This window comes from Petaurus breviceps, unplaced genomic scaffold, assembly GCF_028583685.1.
Source record: "Petaurus breviceps papuanus isolate PSGF00001 unplaced genomic scaffold, PetGlider_PUasm1.0 90977, whole genome shotgun sequence".
NCBI lineage: Eukaryota > Metazoa > Chordata > Mammalia > Diprotodontia > Petauridae > Petaurus > Petaurus breviceps.
Window position 1 is genome coordinate 41,874,767 of NW_027187391.1, and position 19,797 is coordinate 41,894,563.

Genomic DNA, 19,797 nt, shown 5'->3' on the forward strand with positions numbered 1-19,797 from the left:
TTAATTTCCTCTTCATAGGAGATAGAGTCACCCTTTACATTTTTGGTACTCATAATTGAGTTTTCTTCTTTCTTTTTTTTTTTTATCATATTGACTAAGGGTCTATCAGTTTTATTGTTTTTTTTTTTTCCATAAAACTAGCTCTTAGTTTTATTTATTAATTCAATAGTTTTCTTAATTTCAATTTTATTAATCTCTCCTTTGCTTTTTTCAGTATTTCTAATTTAGTATTTAACTGTGGATTTTCAATTTTTTCTTTTTCTAGCTTTTTCAATTGCATGACCAATTCATTGACCTCCCTTTTCTCTAATTTATTAATGTATGAACTCAGGGATATAAAACTTCCCCTAAGAACTGCCTTTGCTGTATCCCACATATTTTGGTATGTTGTCTCATTCTTGTCATTCTCTTGAATGAAGTTACTGATTGTTTCTATAATTTCTTGTTTGACCCACTCATTCTTTAGGATTAAATTGTTTAGTTTCCAATTAGTTTTTAGTCTATCTTTCCATGGCCTTTTATTGCATCATGATCTGAGAATGATGCATTTAATATTTCTGCCTTTCTGCACTGAATTGTGATGTTTTTATGCCTTAGTACATGGTTGATTTTTGTGTATATGCCATGTACCACTGAGAAGAAGGTATATTCCTTTTTATCCCCATTCAGTTTTCTCCAGACATCTATCATATCTAGCCTCTCTAAAATTCTATTCACCTCCTTAACTTCTTTATTGTTTATTTTGATGTTAGATGTATCAAGTTCAGAGAGGGGGAGATTAAGGTCCCCCACTAGTATAGTTTTGCTATCTAGTTCTTCCTCTAATTCCCTTAACCTCTCCTCTAGGAATTTGGATACCATTTGGTGCACATATGTTAAGTAATGATATTGCTTCATTCTCGATGGTGCCTTTTATTGTTTCCTTCCTTATCTCTTTTAATTAGATCTATTTTTGCTTTTGCTTTGTCTGAGATAAGGATTGCTACCCCTGCTTTTTTTACTTTAGCTGAGGCATAATATCTTCTACTCCAGCCTTTTACGTTTACCCTGTGTGTATCCCCCTGTTTCAGATTGTAAACAGCATATTGTAGGATTATGGTTTTTAATCCATTCTGCTATATGCCTCTGTTTTATGGAAGAGTTCATCCTATTCATGTTCACAGTTATGATTACTATCTGTCTCTTTCCTTCTATCCTATTCCCTCCCCTGTTTATGCTTTTATTTTTCTCCCCTTCTCTCTTCCCCTCCTTCAGAGTTTTCCTTTTGACCACTGCCTCCCTCAGTATTCCCTTATCAGCCCCCCTCCCTTTTCCTCTCCTTCCCCCTTACTTCTTCCCCTCTTCTAACCACACCCCCTTTCATAGCCCTTCCCTCCTCCTACTGCCTGTAGGATATGATAGATTTTTATACTTAATGTATGTTATTTCTTCTTCAAACCAAGATTGACAAGTTCAGATCTCATGCAATGCTCCTCTCCCTCTCCTCTCTCCCTCTATTATGATACATTTTGTGTCTCTTCTTGATAGAGTCCCATTCTTATCTGGTTGTCTTATTCCCTCCTTGTACCAGAACCAATGAGGGAAAAGCTCATATAATGCTCATCTCCCTCCCTTCTTTCCCTCTACTATATTGTTTTTATGCCTCTTTGTGTGGCATAATCTACCCTTTTCTGCTTCATTCTTTCCTCTTCTTCCATTGCAGCCCCTTTGTAGCCCTTAATAAGATTTTTTTAAATTGTCAATTTGTGTAATTTATACCCACACCCTCTATTTGTCTATAAACAGTTTGCTCTTATTAAATAACATGGTGTGTGTGTGTGTGTGTGTGTGTGTTTTCCTTATTTACCTTTCTATGTCTCTCTTGCATTTTGTGACTGGAGAATGAATTTTCCATTGAGCTCTGGCTTTTTCATCAAGAAGGTCTGGGACTCCATTATATATTTGAATGACCATCTCTTTGCCTGGAAGAATATGTTCGGTTTTGCTGGATAGGTGATCCTTAGCTGTAACCGGAGTACTTTTGCCTTGCGAAAAATCATATTTCAATTCCTCCGATCTTTCAGTGTAGAAGCTGCCAGATCCTGTACAATCCTCACTGGGGTTCTAAGATATTTGAATTGTTTCTTTCTGGCTGCTTGTAGTATTTTCTCCTTTACCTGGTAGTTCTGGAGTTTGGCCACAACATTTCACAAACTTTTCAATTTGGAATCTCTTTTAGGAGGTGTCCGGTAGATTCTCTCTATTTCTATTTTGCCCTCTGGTTCTAGTATCTCAGGGCATTTTTCCTTGATAAGCTCTTGGAAGATGTTGTCCAGGCTCATTTTTTCATCATGATTTTCTGGTAGGCCTATGATTCTCAGATTCTCTCTCCTAGATCTGTTTTCCATGTCAGTTATTTTTCCATTGAGACATTTTGCCTCTTTTTCTTATTTTTCATTTTTGATGTTTTGTTTGACTGATTCTTGATTCCCCATAGAGTTATTCACTTCAATTTGGTTGATTCTAGTTTTTAACAAATTATTTTCCTCTGTTAGTTTTTGAAACTCCTTTTCCATATCACACATTTTTCTTTTAAGGAGCTGTTTTCTTCATTGTAATGTTTTTCTAATTTTTCAATTTTGATTTTAAAAGAAGTATTCATTTTATCTTCTATCTCTCTAATTTGGTTTTCAAAGTTCTTTTTGAGCTCATCTAAGAATGCTTTCTTGTGCTTGAGACCAGTTCCTTGTGGAGGCTTCAGCTGTGGGTGTGGAGTCAACACTGTCTCCCTCTAAGTTTGGTTCCTCCCTCTCACAATAGTAGGACTCCAGAGTCTTTGTCTTTGCAGTCTGCTTTTAACCCATATTGAGGCAGGGCCCTAGCCTCGCCCTTCTTCTAGGGTTCCCAAGCCTTAAATTTTGCTCTGGGGCAATGATTACTGTGTTTTCAGGGTCAGAGGAAGGGATTGGAGCAGCGGGGTTCACTCTGCCATCCTGTTCCCTGGAAGTCTGGATAGGGGATTTTTAGATTTCCAGGCTGTGGATTGGTAGTCCCAGGAGTAGTTACTGCCCCTGCCAGGGGCCCCACATTTGACTTTTACTCAGCTCAGTCCAATCCCAGCCCTACAGTAATAGACCTGGCAATGGCCATTTCGGTTGGTGCATCAACTTGCTACCATGTTGATCAGGCCTCCTCTGAGCCTCTGCACTGCCCCCGGTCATCTTCTGGGCCTCTGCCCCAAAGTTTGTTTAGAATCATTTTTTACATGAATTGGAGGAGGTGGGAGCAGGAGCCCTAAAGAAGTCCTGTATCTACTCTGCCATCTTGACTCCACCCCCTAGGCCTTCATTTCTTTATCTATAAAATGAAGGGGTTGGTTAGATGATTTCCAAGGTTTCTTTCATTTCCAAATCCTGTGACTCCTCCCTATCTTCAGCAAATGAAGGAAAGATTCTGGCAATTCTCTATTATTTTGGAGCACTGGTTCTGAAAGGGTGTGCTGTGAGTTTTTATAGGAATGTTGTGGAAATCTGAATGTTAATTTCCTTCATGTAAAAGACAATTTATAATTAATTGTGTTTAATAAATGTTACTTAGAGCAACTAGGTTTTGAAGTAGATAGAATTCTGGACCTAGAGTCAGGAAGACTCATCTTTCTGAGTTCAAATTTTACATATATGCTTACTAGCTATGTAAACCTGGGCAAGGTACTCAACCCTGTTTTCCTCAGTTTCCCCATTTGTAAAATGATCTGGAGAAGGAAATGGCAAACTACTCTAGTATCTGCCAAGAAAACCCCAAATGGAGTCACAAAGACTCAGACATGAGTGAAAATGACTGAATTACAACTACAATGTACTTTACAAGTATTATCTCATTTAATCATCACAACAAACTGAAAAAAACAACATAATTTTCTTACTTCTCTACTCTAATGAACTAAGGATAAACTTCCCTAGGGTATGAATTATACTTTTCCAACACTTATGTTTGTCATTAATTAAAAAACAAACAAACCTCAAGTGACTTGTCAATACCATCTTTAGTTTTCATTCATTAACCTCCCCAACCCCTAACTACTCGCCAGAAGTAATCAGTTCTGGGCATCACTTATGGTTTAGAGAGACCATCCATCCATGAATTGGAGAGCATCCAAAGGAGAGCAAGAAAGATGGTGACAGACCATGAGTTTATTTCATTAGAGTATTGGTTAGAGAAAACAGGAATGTTTAGACTGGAGAAGGGAAGGCTCAGGGGAGACATCTTCATAGTCTTTAGTACTTAAGTACCATCAATTCTACCGTCACATGTATTATGAAAATGAAAATTTATCCTAATAGGATTGATGTATCAGGGAAATCTTTTTTTGCTTATGTATAATTTCTCCCACAAGAAACAGTGAGAATTCATAAAAACCACTTCACAATAACTCAAAAACTGCAAACTTTCTGATACCCACAAGCAAACTTCAGGTCTTTATCAAGGGTTATTTATCATATTTATTTATTACATATCTTCTGGAGCAGTAGGAGCTATAAGTCAAGAAGGACTGGTGAGCACCTCACCACTCCCACTCCCACCTTCTGCCAAGGTCTCCAGCCCTGAGGCTTAGAGTTGAGGGCACATCCAACTTGCTCCTACAGAGGGTAGCCTGGGATACAGACCCTGAAGTTGTGATTCTGCTCTGTAGTGTTTATGTATTTCTTAACTATTTAAATTTTATAAAACCATTTTTATGAGGGTTCTATATTGTTTTTTATGTGTTGCTGATGAAGTTTTTGAGCATTGTATCCCTAGACTCACTTCCTGAATAAGCCCCATGGTTCTTATTGCCTGATTTTGCATAGTGCAGTGCTTTTGGAGAACATATGCTGTGCTATAGCAGAGCTGACTGTATTTGGAAAGCTGTCATGTGGAAAAGGGATTGTGTTCAGTTTGACCTGAGGGGCAAGATGAGGAGTAGTGGGTAAGGGGCAGAAGATTTTAACTTGATGGCAGGAAAATCTTAACAATCAGAGCTGTCCCAAAGTGGAATGGACTCTCTTGGGAGACAGTCATTTTCCTCCTGCTTCAAGGTCTTCAAGCAAAGGCTAACTGCCCACTTCTTGGGGGAGATTTTGGTGTCCTTTTGTAGGTATGGATTGAACTAGAAGTAAGGAATTCTTAAATGAGGGTGTGAAGATAGACTTGTGAGATTCCATGAACTTTGATGGGAATATATATATATATATATACACATCTATATTTCAACATAATTGATTTCCTTTGAAATTCCTTATGTATTTTACTTATTGCATTTAAAAACATTATTCTCAGAAGGTGTCCCTAGGCTTCACCAGAATGCCAAAGCAGTATGTAATACAAAGAAAGATTAAGAACCCCTGGATTAAGTAGAGATAATTAAGTAGAGAATTATTGGTCTACCTGAAAGCCATGATCAAAAAAAGAGCCTGGACAACATCTTTCAAGAAATCATCAAGGATGGTTGCTCTGAGGTCCTAGAACCAGAGGGTAAATTAGTTATTGAAAGAATCCACAGATCACCTCTTGAAAGAGATCCCAAATTGAAAATGCCAGGGAATATTGTAGCCAAATTTGTTCTTCAAATACAAGACTCAAGAGATGCATAAAAAGGTAAAAGGAAAGAAGAAAAAACAACCATGTTATTCAATAAGGGCAAACTTTACATTCCTACATGGGAAGATGTAACTCTTGAGAATTGTATCTTTATGATGACATTTAGAAAGGGTATCCGAAGACAAGAGGGTGTGGGTATAATGTGATGCAATGATAAAAATTGATGTGATGACAAAAAAATCTAATTAAGTGGTGAAAAGGGATTGTACTGGCAGAAGAGGAAAGGAGGAGCCAGAAAAGGGGAAATTACATTGCATGAAGAGGCACAAAGACCTATTACAGTAGAGAGAAAGAAGAGAGGATGATGAGCATTGTTTGAACCTTACTCTCATCGATTTGGCTCCAAGAGGGAATAGCATACTCAGGTATAGAAGCCAAACTTACTCTACAGGAGATAGGAGAGGAAAGGGGAAAAAAAAGGGAGGGGGCTGATAAAAGGGAGGGCAGATTGAGGGAGATAATGGACAAAAGAACCTCTGGATTAGATGGACAGCCCAAATTTTCCTGATTTAAACATGCAAAGTACCCTGAGCAAAGCATAACCACTATTTTGGAATCGTACAATTTCAGACTCTATATTTATTATTAAAAGATGAGGAAATTGAAGTAAAAAATGGCTTTTTAAAAAAAGATTTGTTCAAGGATACTTAGTGTGCTTAATGATTAGTTATGGGATTAATGTAGACTGATCAAAAGTTGTAGATTTTCAAAAATAATATTTACTGGAAAAAACATTCCACCTAGAGTCACCTCCTGGCTCAGGTACTTCTTACTCATTGGCCCCATGACCATGACCAAGTCCTTGCAAAGAAAGAAGCTTTGGGCCTAAGGAAAGGACTTGAGTTCAAATCTCTTCTCTAACCCTAACTATCTGGGTAACCAAAGGGAAATCGTCAAACCACTCCAAGTTTCAGTTTTCTCATCTGTAAAATGGTATCAATAATGCCTCAATAATACCACATAGAGTTGTTATGAAGATCAAATGAGGCTATAAAGTGCTACAAAATTTAAAGGTCTCTAAAAACATTAGCTATGATGATGATGATGATGACAATTTTTCTGATCCTCAGAGTCTTTATCTATGAAATGAGTACTATTGTTATTATATAGAAAAATATGTGATTATTATACATTTACTACCTACCTCATGGATTTGTCGTGACAAAAGTGCTTAAGTCTCAAAGTACTATACTAAAGTACTATATCAATTCCCTGAGTAGGGATTCAACTCAGTAATTAGACAAAGTTCTTTCATTTGAGCAGAGAACTCCTAGATGTTATGTACCCACATTGAAATATGTCTTAGCTACCAGGGATACCCAGAGTTTAAGTGACTTGCCCAGAATTACATACTCAGTAAATGTCAAAGGTAGGACTTGAACCCAGGTCTTCCAGATTTCAAGACTGACACTTTATTCACCATACCATGATGCCTCTCCTCACTTAAATTATCAGTAGTTAAACAGATGTTTGTAGATGTCTAAATCCAGCAGCTTATTTCTGCCTTTTCAATCCCTTTACCACTGTCAGTACAGGGGAAGTACACTAACCTGAAGACCATTTTTATCTATTTCATGGATTGCCAAGGCTGACTAACTAACTAACCCAGGGGTTCTTAATATATATTCTTTTTTTGAAACAATATTTTATTTTTCCTAATTACATGTAAAGACAATTCTTAACATTCATTTTTTAAAATTTTGAGTCCCCATTGAGTCCCCCAATACTTTCTCCCTACCCTCTCCCCTTCCTGAGATAGTAAGCCATTTAACATAGGCTATGTGTGTTTAGTCATACAAGACATATTTCCATATTACTCATGTTGCTAAAGAAAACAGAAGCCAAAAAACCCCCAAAACACCACAAAAAAAATAACGAACATGAAAAAAGTATGCTTCAATCTGCATTCAAACTCCATTAGTTCTTTCTGTGGAGGTGGATAACATTGTTCATCATGAATCCTTTGGAATTGTCCTGGATTATTGTATTGCTCAGAATAGTTAAGTCATTCATAGTGATCTGCATATGGTATTGCTATTACTGTGTACAATGTTCTGATTCTGCTCACTTCACTTTGTATCAGTTCATGTAAGTCTTCTCATGTTTTTTCTGAAATCACCCTGCTTGTCATTTCTTATAACACAATGGTATTCCTCTTAATGGATATTCTTGATAGATTTGGGAGGGGGGGTCCTTGAAGTTAGATGAGGAAAAAAAAATACATCTTTAGTTTCATCAGCCTCTAACTAAAACTTAGCATTTTCTTTAATTATTTAAAAACAATTCTGAAAAGCTTCATCGGGCTGCCAGAAAGGGTACATGACATTAAAAAAGGAAAAGAAATACTGGACTAACCCTTTCCTGGAGTTCAGTTTTCTTATCTTTAAAATGAGAGGGCTGATCTTTCTCTAAGATCTCAAGTACAGTGCTGCTTCTGATGATAAGCCTCTTGGTACTTAGCTGTTGTTCTTCCTTCGTTTTGGAAGATCACTAGTGACATCAGGAGGGTGATGTCTTGACTTGCAAGTGAATTGGATTTGAGTGGGGCAGAACTGTGCAAAGTCCTCCATACTCATCCTAGTCTAGTAGCAAGACAGATGTCAGCACACCTGGCAATGGCCCCACTGGCCACTTAGCTAGACTGGTCTCAAAAGAATAGAAAGTCTGCCCCATGACAGTCTGGAAGATTTTACCCAACAATTAGGAGACAGCCAGTACTTTGAGAACTGAGGGTCCCCTTCATGCCCCACTGAGGCAATCAGAGAAGGATTTTTGAGTTATTGTTACCCAAAAGAAAAGTAAAACTTGTATTTTACATTACATTTACTTCCTTGTTTCCCTACTCTTAACAAATTAAGGGAAACATCTCTATAGCATGAATTTGGCTTATCTAGTACTTTACATACATTTTTCATTAATTAAAAAAAAGCCTTCATGTAACTTGTCAACACCATCATTAGTTTTCATTGATATTTTTCCCCCACCTGTGACCTCTAGTCAGAAGTAAACAGTTCTGGGCATCACTCATCATTTATAAGCATTCAAAGCATTCAAAGGAGAGCAAGTTAAGATGGCGAAGGGCCATGAGTTCATGTCATCTGAGAACTGGTTAGAGAAACTGAGAATGTTTATCCTGCAGAAGGGAAGGCTTAAGAGAGACATATTAAGGGATTTGGGCCTAAGGAAAGTTGACCCAATGCATAGAGCACTGACCCTGAAGTCAGGAGAACCCAGGTTCAAATCCAACCTGTGTGACCCTGGAAAAGTCCTTAACCCCAGTTGCCCCCCAAAATAAATAAATGAGAGACATATTAGCTGTTTCCAAGTACTTAAAAGGCTATCATGTGGAAGAGAAATTAGATTTGTTCTGTTTGGCCCTAAAAGGCAGAATGAGAAGAGAGGGAGAGAGCGAGAGAGCTTTCCCAAAGTGAAATGGAGCTATCTTGGGACATTCTCTTGGCTCTGAGGTCTTCATGCAAAGGCTAGAAGACTACTTGTTTGGGGAGGTTGTGGTCAGTGTTGAATTGGACTAGAACCCAGGGTTTCTGGGGTCTGAAGATAGAATTGAGGGATTCTGTGAATTTGGATGGGGGAAAAATTATATTATAAAATATGTTTCCTTTGTCATCTCATGTATTTTATTTTATGCGTATTGAAATGTTATTCTGAAAAAGGGGCATAGTCTTCACTTGACTGCCAAAGGGGTCCATGACACAGAAAATCTAAATAATTTCTAGTCCAGTTGGATACTCCAGCCTCTTCCTACTCTGAAATTCTATGATCCTATGAAAGCTGATTCTTTTTTTTTTTTAACAAAAAAACTCTCAGAAGTAATAAAAAAAAAAACATTCACCTAACTCATGCCAGATGGTACTAAATTTCAGAGAGTTTCTCCAGATCGAGGTGTTTTTCTCACTGATGTTTGGCAGAGTAGAGAAGGAAGGGTCAGAAAGTTCAAGCAGCCTCTCTCTGAAGCTGCTTCTGGAGTTCTTTGTCACCTTAGAGACACATGGAAAAGGCAAAAGTGCTGAGCAAAAGAAGCACCTAGTTTTCAGGATGGTAAAAAAAAAAAAAAGTGGTTGGTTTTCTTCCAGCACAAGGGGATTTCACAGTTGAGCTTCTAGAATGCTTTCTCCATGTCCTTTGTTGCTGCTGGGAGAGTGATATTCTTTAAAGGATCCCAATGCCATCTCCTGAGGGAAGTCAGGGGCTTGGAAGACCATGGTAAATGGTAGCCATTTACCAGGAGGAAAGAGCAGAACCTAGCATTCTCTCTGGTGCTATTGGCTATCTCTGAGGGTTAAAAACAACCCTTCTCCCTCTCCCCTCATCACCCCTATCTGGGATTCTAGGACTGCTTGGATGTCTATCTATCTACCCTGAGGCTCCAGGATTTGAAGTCATCAGTTTTTATTACTGCATTATCCCATTACCTGTAATGAGAGGCTTTAACAAATTGAAAAAAAGGAAAAAAAAACAAAGAACAAAATCTTTGATTCTCCTCCTCTGCCAACAGGTGAGTCAGCAGGCAAATGCCCTAGTCCTAGAAGGGGCTATTACTCTCAGCTGATGCCTTCTTATGAGAGAATGAAAGCCTGATTGTAATTAAAGATGAAATGAAAGTGATCCCAGGTCTGTTTCCTGTCCTAAACAGGAAAAAAAAGGTGGATGACTACAAGTTAAGTAATCTGGCCGTTTTTTCCCAGGTCAGTATCTCTGGTTTCATGATCCTGGAATATTTATTGAGAAGAAAAGGCACCATCTGATAGGACGTTCATAACTATCTTGGGGCTCAAAGCTTGGCAGACAGACCTCAAGCAGTTGAAGTAATCCTTTTCTCTGCCCAATTGTAATTTTTGAAAAGGTTTTTACTGTTTTAAGATAGAGTCCTTTCTTTTTTGCTCTCCAACTCCTATGTTTGTTAACATTCTCATCACATTTCCTGTGCCTTCTGTGCTGACATTTCATAGCATGTACCCTCCACTCTGCTGTCAGGGTGATTTTTCTAAAGCATGGGTCTGACCCCCTGCTCAATGAACTCCATTGTCTTCCTATTACCTCCCACATCAAATATAAACTTCTTTGTTAGGCATTTAAAGTCCTTCATAACCTGGCCCCTTTCTACCTTTCTAGTCTTCCTCCACTTGGCTTCCAGTAGCGCTGACCTATTTCCAGTTCCTTCAACGAAAAACTCCATCTCCCATCTCCGATGAGCCTTTGCATTAGTCTCACACATAAAATGCTCTACTCCTTATTTTTCTGACTTCCCTCCAGATTCAACTCAAATCCCACCTATTCCAACAGGTCTGATCACCCCCATCTGTCCCTGTCTTCCCCTCCCCAGAGTGCCTCTCATCAACTCTGTATGTATCTGCTATCTGCCCAGTGGTTTCCATGTTGTCCTCTTCATAGTAATGTAAGCTCCTTTAGGGGAGGGGGCTGTCTTTTTCTTTTTTTGGCCTGTCTTTGTATCCTCGGTGCTTGGTATCAGAGGATGACACATAGGGAGCATGTAACAAATGCTTGTTGATTTAACTGTAATTATATGAATGAAAACAGCATTAAAAGGCATCTGGAATTAAATACAGTGACCAGTCTTGCCTCAGCAGCTAGGAGGCACAATGAATAGAGCATTGGACCTGGAGTCACTTATCTGCTGTATGATCTTGAACAAGTCATTCTACCTCTGTTTGCCTCAGTTTCCTCAACTGTAAAGTAGGAATAATAGTAGCAGCTGCCTCCCAAGATTTTTGTGTTTCAAATGAATAATATAAAGCACTTAGCATAGTGCCTGGGCACATAGTAGGTACAATGTAAATGTTGGGTATTGTTTTTGTTAGGGCAGCTAGGTGGCACAGTGAATAGAGTGCTAGGCCTAGAGTCAGAAAGACTTGAGTTCAAATCCAGCCTCAGACACTTATTAGCTGTGTGACCCTGGGCAAGTCATTTAACCCTGTTTGCCTCAGTTTCCTCATCTGACAAATGAGCTGGAGAAGGAAATGGCAAACTGCTCCAGTATCTCTGCCAAGAAAACAGGACGTGGGGTCACAAAGGGTCTGACAGCTGAACAACAACAAAATTTGATTATTGTTGTTATTATTTTACAGACCAGATGATGAAGCATACTTCCTTCTTTTCACTAAAGAGCTGTGGAATGTTGTATGTACTACCAGAACACAGTTGCCCTGTTTATTGATTTGTCAGCCTTTCAATAAACATTCACTAAGCCCTTTTAAAGTACCAGGCATTATGCTAATCTTTGGGGATACAAAGTAAATCACAAGAAGTCCTTGGTTTCCCTGAATTGTTAAAGAGAGGGCGAAAGAAGAAAAGAAGAGACAGACAGAGAGAGACAGAGAGAAGGGATATCAGAAAGTGAGTGTGGTAAAAAAGCAACACAAAAGGCATCCAAAAAGCTTGTAAAAAAGAAAATCACCGTTTCAGAGCTCATCCTATGACTAATGAGGCAACTATCTAGTCATGTCTCAGCATCCCTTCTTTTCTTTCCCTTTCCATGACCTAGAAGTGGCAAAAGAACAATAAGAAGGCATGTTGGGAGAGGAATATAAGTAATCCTGGGCTTTTCATTTCCAAGGAACTCTTTCTGCTAAGTACTATTATTATATCCAGAACTTGGTTTCCTCCAATTCAAACCTATACAGCACCCATTACAAATGGGGCTAGGTCCTAGCTAAACAGGTGCCATGCTGCCCCCCTTCCCTTACTCCTCCCCACCCCCCCCACCAGTGAACCTGTGAGGTTCATAAACCCTCAGGTCTGTCAGCGGGCCCTTTGACTTGATATCATGACTACACCTTAGCTAACAGTCATGTTCAGGCCTGGGTCCTCAGATAGGATTTTAGCCCAGCCTCCCAATACTCATTAATTTTCCCTTTTAAATTTTAGGCCAAAAATGTTCTTGTAGTAAAAATGGTCCCTAGCAAAGGAAGAGGTTTGGTGCAACTAGCTCTGGAGGGTAGTAACAAAGCACTCAACTTGTTGGTGTTGAACCAGTATTTTCAGTAAATTGAATTGCTACCATCTTTGCAAACTCAAATCTAACTATGGGCTCTCTCCAAGATTTGGTCCCTGGCCCTTTGGTCCTTTCTCAATTGTCAATAGTCATTAAACATTAAATGCTTACAGTGTGCCAGGTACTGTGCTAAGCACTGGGGATAAAATAAGAAAAAGAAAGATAGCCTTAGCCTTCAAGGAGCTTACAATCTAACAGAGAAAGACAACACACAAGAGGAAGCCGAAAAGGGAAGGGGTGTTGTTGGAGGGTACTCAACTCAAGGTCATGGTATTCTTGGAGTTAATGGTAAATGAAGTTAGCTGGAAGAGTCTGAGCCTTTTATAAAAGGAGGAATTGACAGGAGTGCTTTACTTTGCCCCCTAGTCCTTCAGTTTGAGGGGAGGCAACTGAGGGTGCTGAATAGATACTGAGTATCTTTTTTCTCTATACTTAGGTGATCTTACCTATTTCTGATGGGGTACAGGCCCAGGCTGAGACCTTTGCCCCTCACCCCAAAAGAATTTGGGTCCCGCAGCCTCAGACACTTAACACTTACTAGTTGTGTGACCTTGGGCAAGTCACTTAACCCCAATCACCCTGCCTTACCCCTCCAAAAAAGCAAAAAAAAAAAAAGAATTTGGGTCCCAGGGGGGATGACAGGGTATAGCCCTGGGAAAAGCACTCCCTCCCTGAACTCTCCTTGAACTTTCTCATACTGTCAAGTCCCTGGGATTGGCCTGAGGCATCCCAGTCCTCTCTTTGTGACCTATGCCCAGGGGTCTCCCAATTCTTGGTTACCTCCAGATTGCCAGGCTACTTCCCACCTTTGATCCTTTCTAAACCTCATTCTCCTTTGGCTGTGTAGTCCTGGTCCCCGACATTCCTGGCCCTTCTCTGTTGCCTCCCAGTCACCCCAGCCTACTGGCCACTCCCATTCAGATCCTCCCTAGACTTCTTCTCACAGATCTTTTTTCTATAAAAAGAGTTAGTCTCATCTACCAAAGAACAGAATTTTAGAATCATACCCACCTTCTACTAGTGTAGAAAAACCTTGTCTTTGACTGAAAGAAAACTTGGGTTGAATTCATAAAGGCAGGAACCACATGTTGCTATTTCATGGTCCCAGCACCTCTAAACCTCAACATTTCCACAGCTTCAGTTATCTCCTCTATTGGAATGATTCCTAAATCTGTATTTCTAGTCTTGACCCTTCCCAACATTTGGCCTCTAATCTCTCAGTGCTGGATGTATCCATCTGGATATTAGTGCATCATCTCAAATTCTGCATTTCTAAAACCAAACTCATCATCTTCCTCCCCAAATGGACTCTTTTTCATGACTTCTCTTAATAATGTCAATTGTGCCTACAGAACATACCAGGTCAGAGCCTTAGATTAATCTTTGACACCCTCTTCTTTGTCCACTGTACCTTTCAAGATCCCTGCCCTCTACGATGAGGAAAAGGGAATGATCTTGGAATTAAGGTTTAGATTATCAGTGACTAGTTCCATTTTGGTGTTCTCCATGCTAAGACCTTCAGGTAACTTTCCAACCTAGCCATTGATCCCAAGGATGCTTGTCCTTCTTGAATGGGCAGTGTACCACCAGAACCCAAAGGTACACATGCCTGAAAACTCAGACCCAATGCAACAATACTACCTTCCTGATCCTAAGATAGTGCTTTGATCTTTTTCTCTCTCTTTTCTTGAATTGCTCAATCTGACTGCAGAATAATGGTGGTCATTTTAAGAAGCAAATATCAGCAATATCAGTTGTTCTCCATGGATTTAATTATACTAAGAGCAACTCCCTTGGAAATGAAAGTACTGATGTGCTTCCTGGTACTAACACTGTACTTGCCTCTTCCCCCACCTTGTAGTTGGGTTACACAGCCTGTAACAATGTTCTGCTAACAATGTCTAGGCAATCACCAAGAGGCAAAATTTGAGCCCAAGTCTTCTTGAATCCAAATCTACCACTCTAACAACAGTCACACTGTATGATTTAAAAAAAATCCTTAATTATATATTATACCATTTAATTTTATATATGTATGTATATATGCATGCATACATATTATATTTTTCCAGCAAGATTCTAGAGGCTATGTATCACACTTCTTTGACTTCCTCACAACTCCTAAGATGGTACTATTTATATAGTTGTTGCTTAAAATATTTTAGAATTTTTTTTAAAGCCCACAGAACCTTATTCATAGCCAGCTCCTGGCACAACCCTAATTATTCTCTCTTCACAATGACTCTTAAACTAATCTCTTCCTTTCTTTAAAAAAAATCTTTTTTTTATTATGAACCTAACAATCATTAACTTTTAGTGACTCCCCAGTTTCTATAGGCTATGGTCCAAGCTCTTTAACCTGCCATCTAGGGTCCTTTTAGCCTAACATTTAAAGTTCTCTAAAATCAGAACCCAACCTGACTTTCTAATCTTATTTTCTTCTATACAAGCCTTTTTGTTTAGCTACTAGTTCATTAATATTTCTTGAATACTCTTATGTATTTCCATTTCTTGCCTCTCAGTATTCTATTTGTCCATCCTGGGATACTTATCCTGTCCACCAATATAAATCCTACTTGTCTTTTAAGGCCAAGGAAAGGCTCAGCTTCTCTGGCTACTCCAACTGCAACCCAGCATAACTAACTTTACCTTTCTCTGAAATCCTCTTGGACTACCAAGCTATGCCACTTAAAGTCAATATGTAAAAAGTTTCTGTAATTTTGTTAGTATGGGAATTCCCTCTATTAAAACCAACCACAAAAAAGCCTTAGGGAGTTGCCTGAGGCTCAGCTATTGTCCCAAACCTCTCCTTCCTTTTGTGGCTAAACTTCTTGAGAAGGTAGGCTACAATTCAAGCTTCCACTTCTTTTCCTCTCACTCTCTTCTAAACTGTCTAAAATCTGGTGTCCAGCCTTATCATTCATTTAACTGAAACTGTTCCTTCCAAAGCTGCTCATGGTTTTTTTTTTTTGCTTTTTGGAGGGCAGTTGGGGTTAAGTGACTTGCCCAAAGTCACACTGCTAGTAAGTATCTAAAGTGTCTGAGGCCAGATTTGATCTCAGGTCCTCCTGACTCCAGGACAGGTGCTATATTCACTGCGCTACCTAGATGCCCCTACTTACTATTTCTTAATTGACAAATCTAATAGGTTTTTCTCAGTTCTCATCTTGATCTCTCTGTAGCCTTTGACATTGTCTATCACCCTTTACTCCTTGATATTTTCTTCTCTCTAGGTTTTTGTGACACTATTCCATCCTGGTTTTTCTCCTATTTGTATGACTTATTCTCCTTAGTCTTCTTTGTTGGACTTTCATCCATGTCATGCCTGCTAACCATGGGTATCCTCTAAGACTGTCCTAGATCATCTTTTCTTTCCCTTCTATATTATTTTGCTTGGTGATCTCATCAGCTTCCATATATTCAATTATCATCTCTATGCTGATGATTTTCAGATCTCCTTATTGAGCACTAACCTCTTTCCTAACCTCCAGATTCACATCTCCAATTGCCTTTTTAGACATCTGAAACTAGATGTCCTATAAACATTTTGAGTTCAACAGGTCCAAAATGGAACATGTCCAAACTCTTCCTCCTTCTGAATTTCCTTATTGCAGTTGAGGGTAAGTCACCCATCCTATCTGTAGCTAAGTACCATTGATTCTACCTTCATAACACCCCTTTCTTTCCTCTGATACTCCTATGACCTTGGTGCAGGCTCTTATCACCTCATGTTTGGATAATGGCATTAGCTTGCTGGTTGGCCCTGGCCTCAAGCATTTCCCCTTTCCATTTCATCCTCTACTCAGATGTAAAATTAATCTTCCTAAAAAGCAGGTCTGACCATTTCATCCTGTTAGTCAATAAACTCTAATGCCTAATTATCATCTCCAGGATCAAATAGAAAATCTTCTATTTGGTATCCAAACCCCTTCATAATTAGTCCCCTCCTATCTTTCCAGTTTTCTTACTCTTTACTCACACCCATGTGTTCTGTCATCCAGTGACACTGGCTTCCTTTTTGTTCCTTTCACTAGACATTCAATCTCCTAACTCCAGGTCTTTTCAATGACTATCCCCCAGGCCTGGAATGTTCTCTTTCTTCGTCTCTGTCTCCCCACTTCCTTCAAGTCCCAGCCAAAATCCCACCTTCTACAGGAAGCCTCTCACAGTCCGTCCCCCTTAATCCTAGTGCCTTTCCTCTGGTGATCATTTCTAGTCTATCCTGCCTATACCTCACTTGTACATAGCAGTTTGCATGTTGTCTTCCTGTTAGATTGTGAGGGCAGGAATTGTCCTTTTCATTTTTTTGTATCCCTGGAACTTAGTACAGTGCCTGGAAAAAAGTAGGTGCTTAATAAATGCTTATTGACTAATTTGCCTACGGTCATATAGCTAGTAAATGTCAGGGACAAAATTTGATCCCAAGTCTTCCTGACTTTAAGCCTAATTCTATCTACTATGTCATATTACACTTCTTTTTTGGGAGGGAGGAGGGCAATTAGGGTTAAGTGACTTGCCCAAGGTCACATGGCTAGTTTTTTTGTGTTAAGTATCTGAGACCGGATTTGAACTCAAGTCCTCCTGACTCCAGGGCCAGTGCTGTATTCATTGTGCCACCTAGCCACCCTACACTTCTTTTTTCTCCCTTAATTGTATATTGTACCATCTCTTCTCTCTGTCTCTGTCTCCCTTCCTCCCTCTCTCTGTCACTCTCTGTAGACTAGACCTTAGTTCAAATGCTGCTTCAGAAACATATTAACTCTGTGACCCTAGGTAAGTCACCTTACCTCTCAGACTCAATTTGCTCATCTGTAAAATGGTTATATTATACAAGCACCTACCTCACAGAATTGTAAGGATCAAATGAACTAACATATGTAAAGCACTTTGCAAAACATAAAATGCCATGTAAATGGTAGCTTTTTCTATTGTCATTCTCTCCAACAAGATTCTATTTTTAAAATTAGTGTCTGTACCTCACAGTTCTTTGACTCACTCACAGTTCCTAACAGTGCTGTTCACATAGTCTGTGCTCAAAATATTTTAGAAATCTATGTTGTTGTTGTTTTAAATTTAAAAACCAAAGAACTTTACCTTCCCACCCTAACCTTGATTATTCGAAACATTGAGAATGCTCACTGCTCAACACAAATCCCAATACAAGATGATGTTTCCCTATTGTGCTTAGGGCCAAAAACTATGACTCCCCTTTCCTGAGGATAACTGAGGCAGGATTCTAGCTGTGGGTGGTGGTGGTGGGGGTGGAGAGGAGGTTAGGAACTACCATCCTAAGGAGAGGGTGAAGGGTCAGAGAAGGGCCTGGTTCCTTCTATAGATAGAGCCAAAGATGCTGTCAGCAAGCCCCAGACAACAGCAAGATGCAACTGAAGGTGATTTTGAGCCTTTCTGTTGCCCTAGACCCAAATTTACTTAAACTGACTTTTTTTTTAAACCTCCAGGAGATTGCCAGAATAAAGTGACTAACAAACTAAGAAAACCATCCCTGATAGCCTGGGGACATGGGGAGGAAATTTTTAGCTACACTTGAAGTTTTTTGTTATGGAGCTTAATTTCATAAAAGCAGATCTGTCTTGAAGCTCCTCCAAGGGAATTTAGTTATTAAAGGACCAAGAAAGCATTAGTGGGAGGCTCTGGGCATTGTGAGTGAGCACTTTAGATCTGTGATTCACCTGAATTCAAGAGGTCTGGGGGAGTGTTAAGATGGGTCACTTCAAAGGCCAACACTTTTGAGATGCTATCGATGGGTGACTGCAAGCTACAATTAGATTCAGTCACTGCTTAATAAGAAAGGCATTTTCTCATAAAGTTGCTCTGTTTCCAGGCCTGGATATGATGCTGGGTTGGCTACGACAAAGAGGCGTTTGTGTGTTATCCCTTTGTTATTGTTTCGTAAGCTGTGCTGCTGGCACTGCCAGGCCCCACACTGTTTGGGCTCATTTATTTAGGGCTACTCTGCTTGTTTTGTATTCTGGTCTTTGCTCCCAGCATCGGTTATCAGACAGCACAGGCAAGGCAACCCTGGGGACAGTTTGAAGAAAACAACATGATGAATCAGTAGGACTTGGGGAGCAAGTCAGAGCCAGGTCCTGTTCAAGGTTACCATAAAGGAGGGTATCGTTGGAAAAATTCTACAGCAGAAGGAAGGGGCTGCAGAAGGGGAGGGCAGAAAGACAGTAAGCCGTGACTAGTATATTAGACTCTCAAAGAAGTTATAGTAAAGAGAGGCCTATACATTTATGCAACAGGTTAAGTTGGAAAAGATTTAATGCTAGTTTGCATTACTTATTCCTCATAGGAAAGACTCAAGTTTGAATCTTAGCTCTGGTATCTATTAGTTATGTGATCCCTGGGAAGCAGCTTCACTAGATCCTCTTCTGTAAAATGAGGATAGTTCCCCTCACATTCCCTCCCTCCCAGGGTTGGTGTAAGAAAAGCATTTTATAAGGGGCAGCTAGGTGGCGCAGTGAGTAAGAGCACTGGCCCCAGAGTGGGAGGACCCGGGATTGGTTCTGGCCTCAGATACTTAACACCCACACAAAATAATTGGCCGTGTAACCTTGAGCAAGTTACTTTTAAACCCAATTGCTTTAAAAAAAAAAAAAGAAAAGCATTTTATACACTTTCAAATGCTATAGAAAATGGGGTTTACTTTCATTACTATTGTTTTTCTTGCACCTAAGTTTGAATGCCTTTGTACCCTTGTCATGCTTGTGCATAGGCTAGCTTCCCTTGCCTAGAATATACTCCTTCCTTGCTCTTCCTCTACCTTTTACCCTAGCTTCCCCTCCAAGCCCAGCACAGGTGTCAACCTCCTCTATGAAGCCTTTCCCAATCCCACTTGATAGTTTAATATTCACTTAATCTGTGTACATATTGTATCCCACCAGTAGAATATAAGTTCCCTGAGGACAGGAACTGTTTTCTTCCTTTCTTTTTTGTTTCTTATTCTTTCTTTCCTTCCTCTTTCCTTCTTCATTCCTTTCTTCTTTCCTTCCTTTCTTCTGTCCTTCCTTCTCTTTCACCTTCCCTCCCTCCCTTCCTTCCCTCCTTCCTTCCTTTCTTCTTTCCTTTCTTTTTTCTTTCCTTCCTTCCTTCCTTCCTTCCTTCCTTCCTTCCTTCCTTCCTTC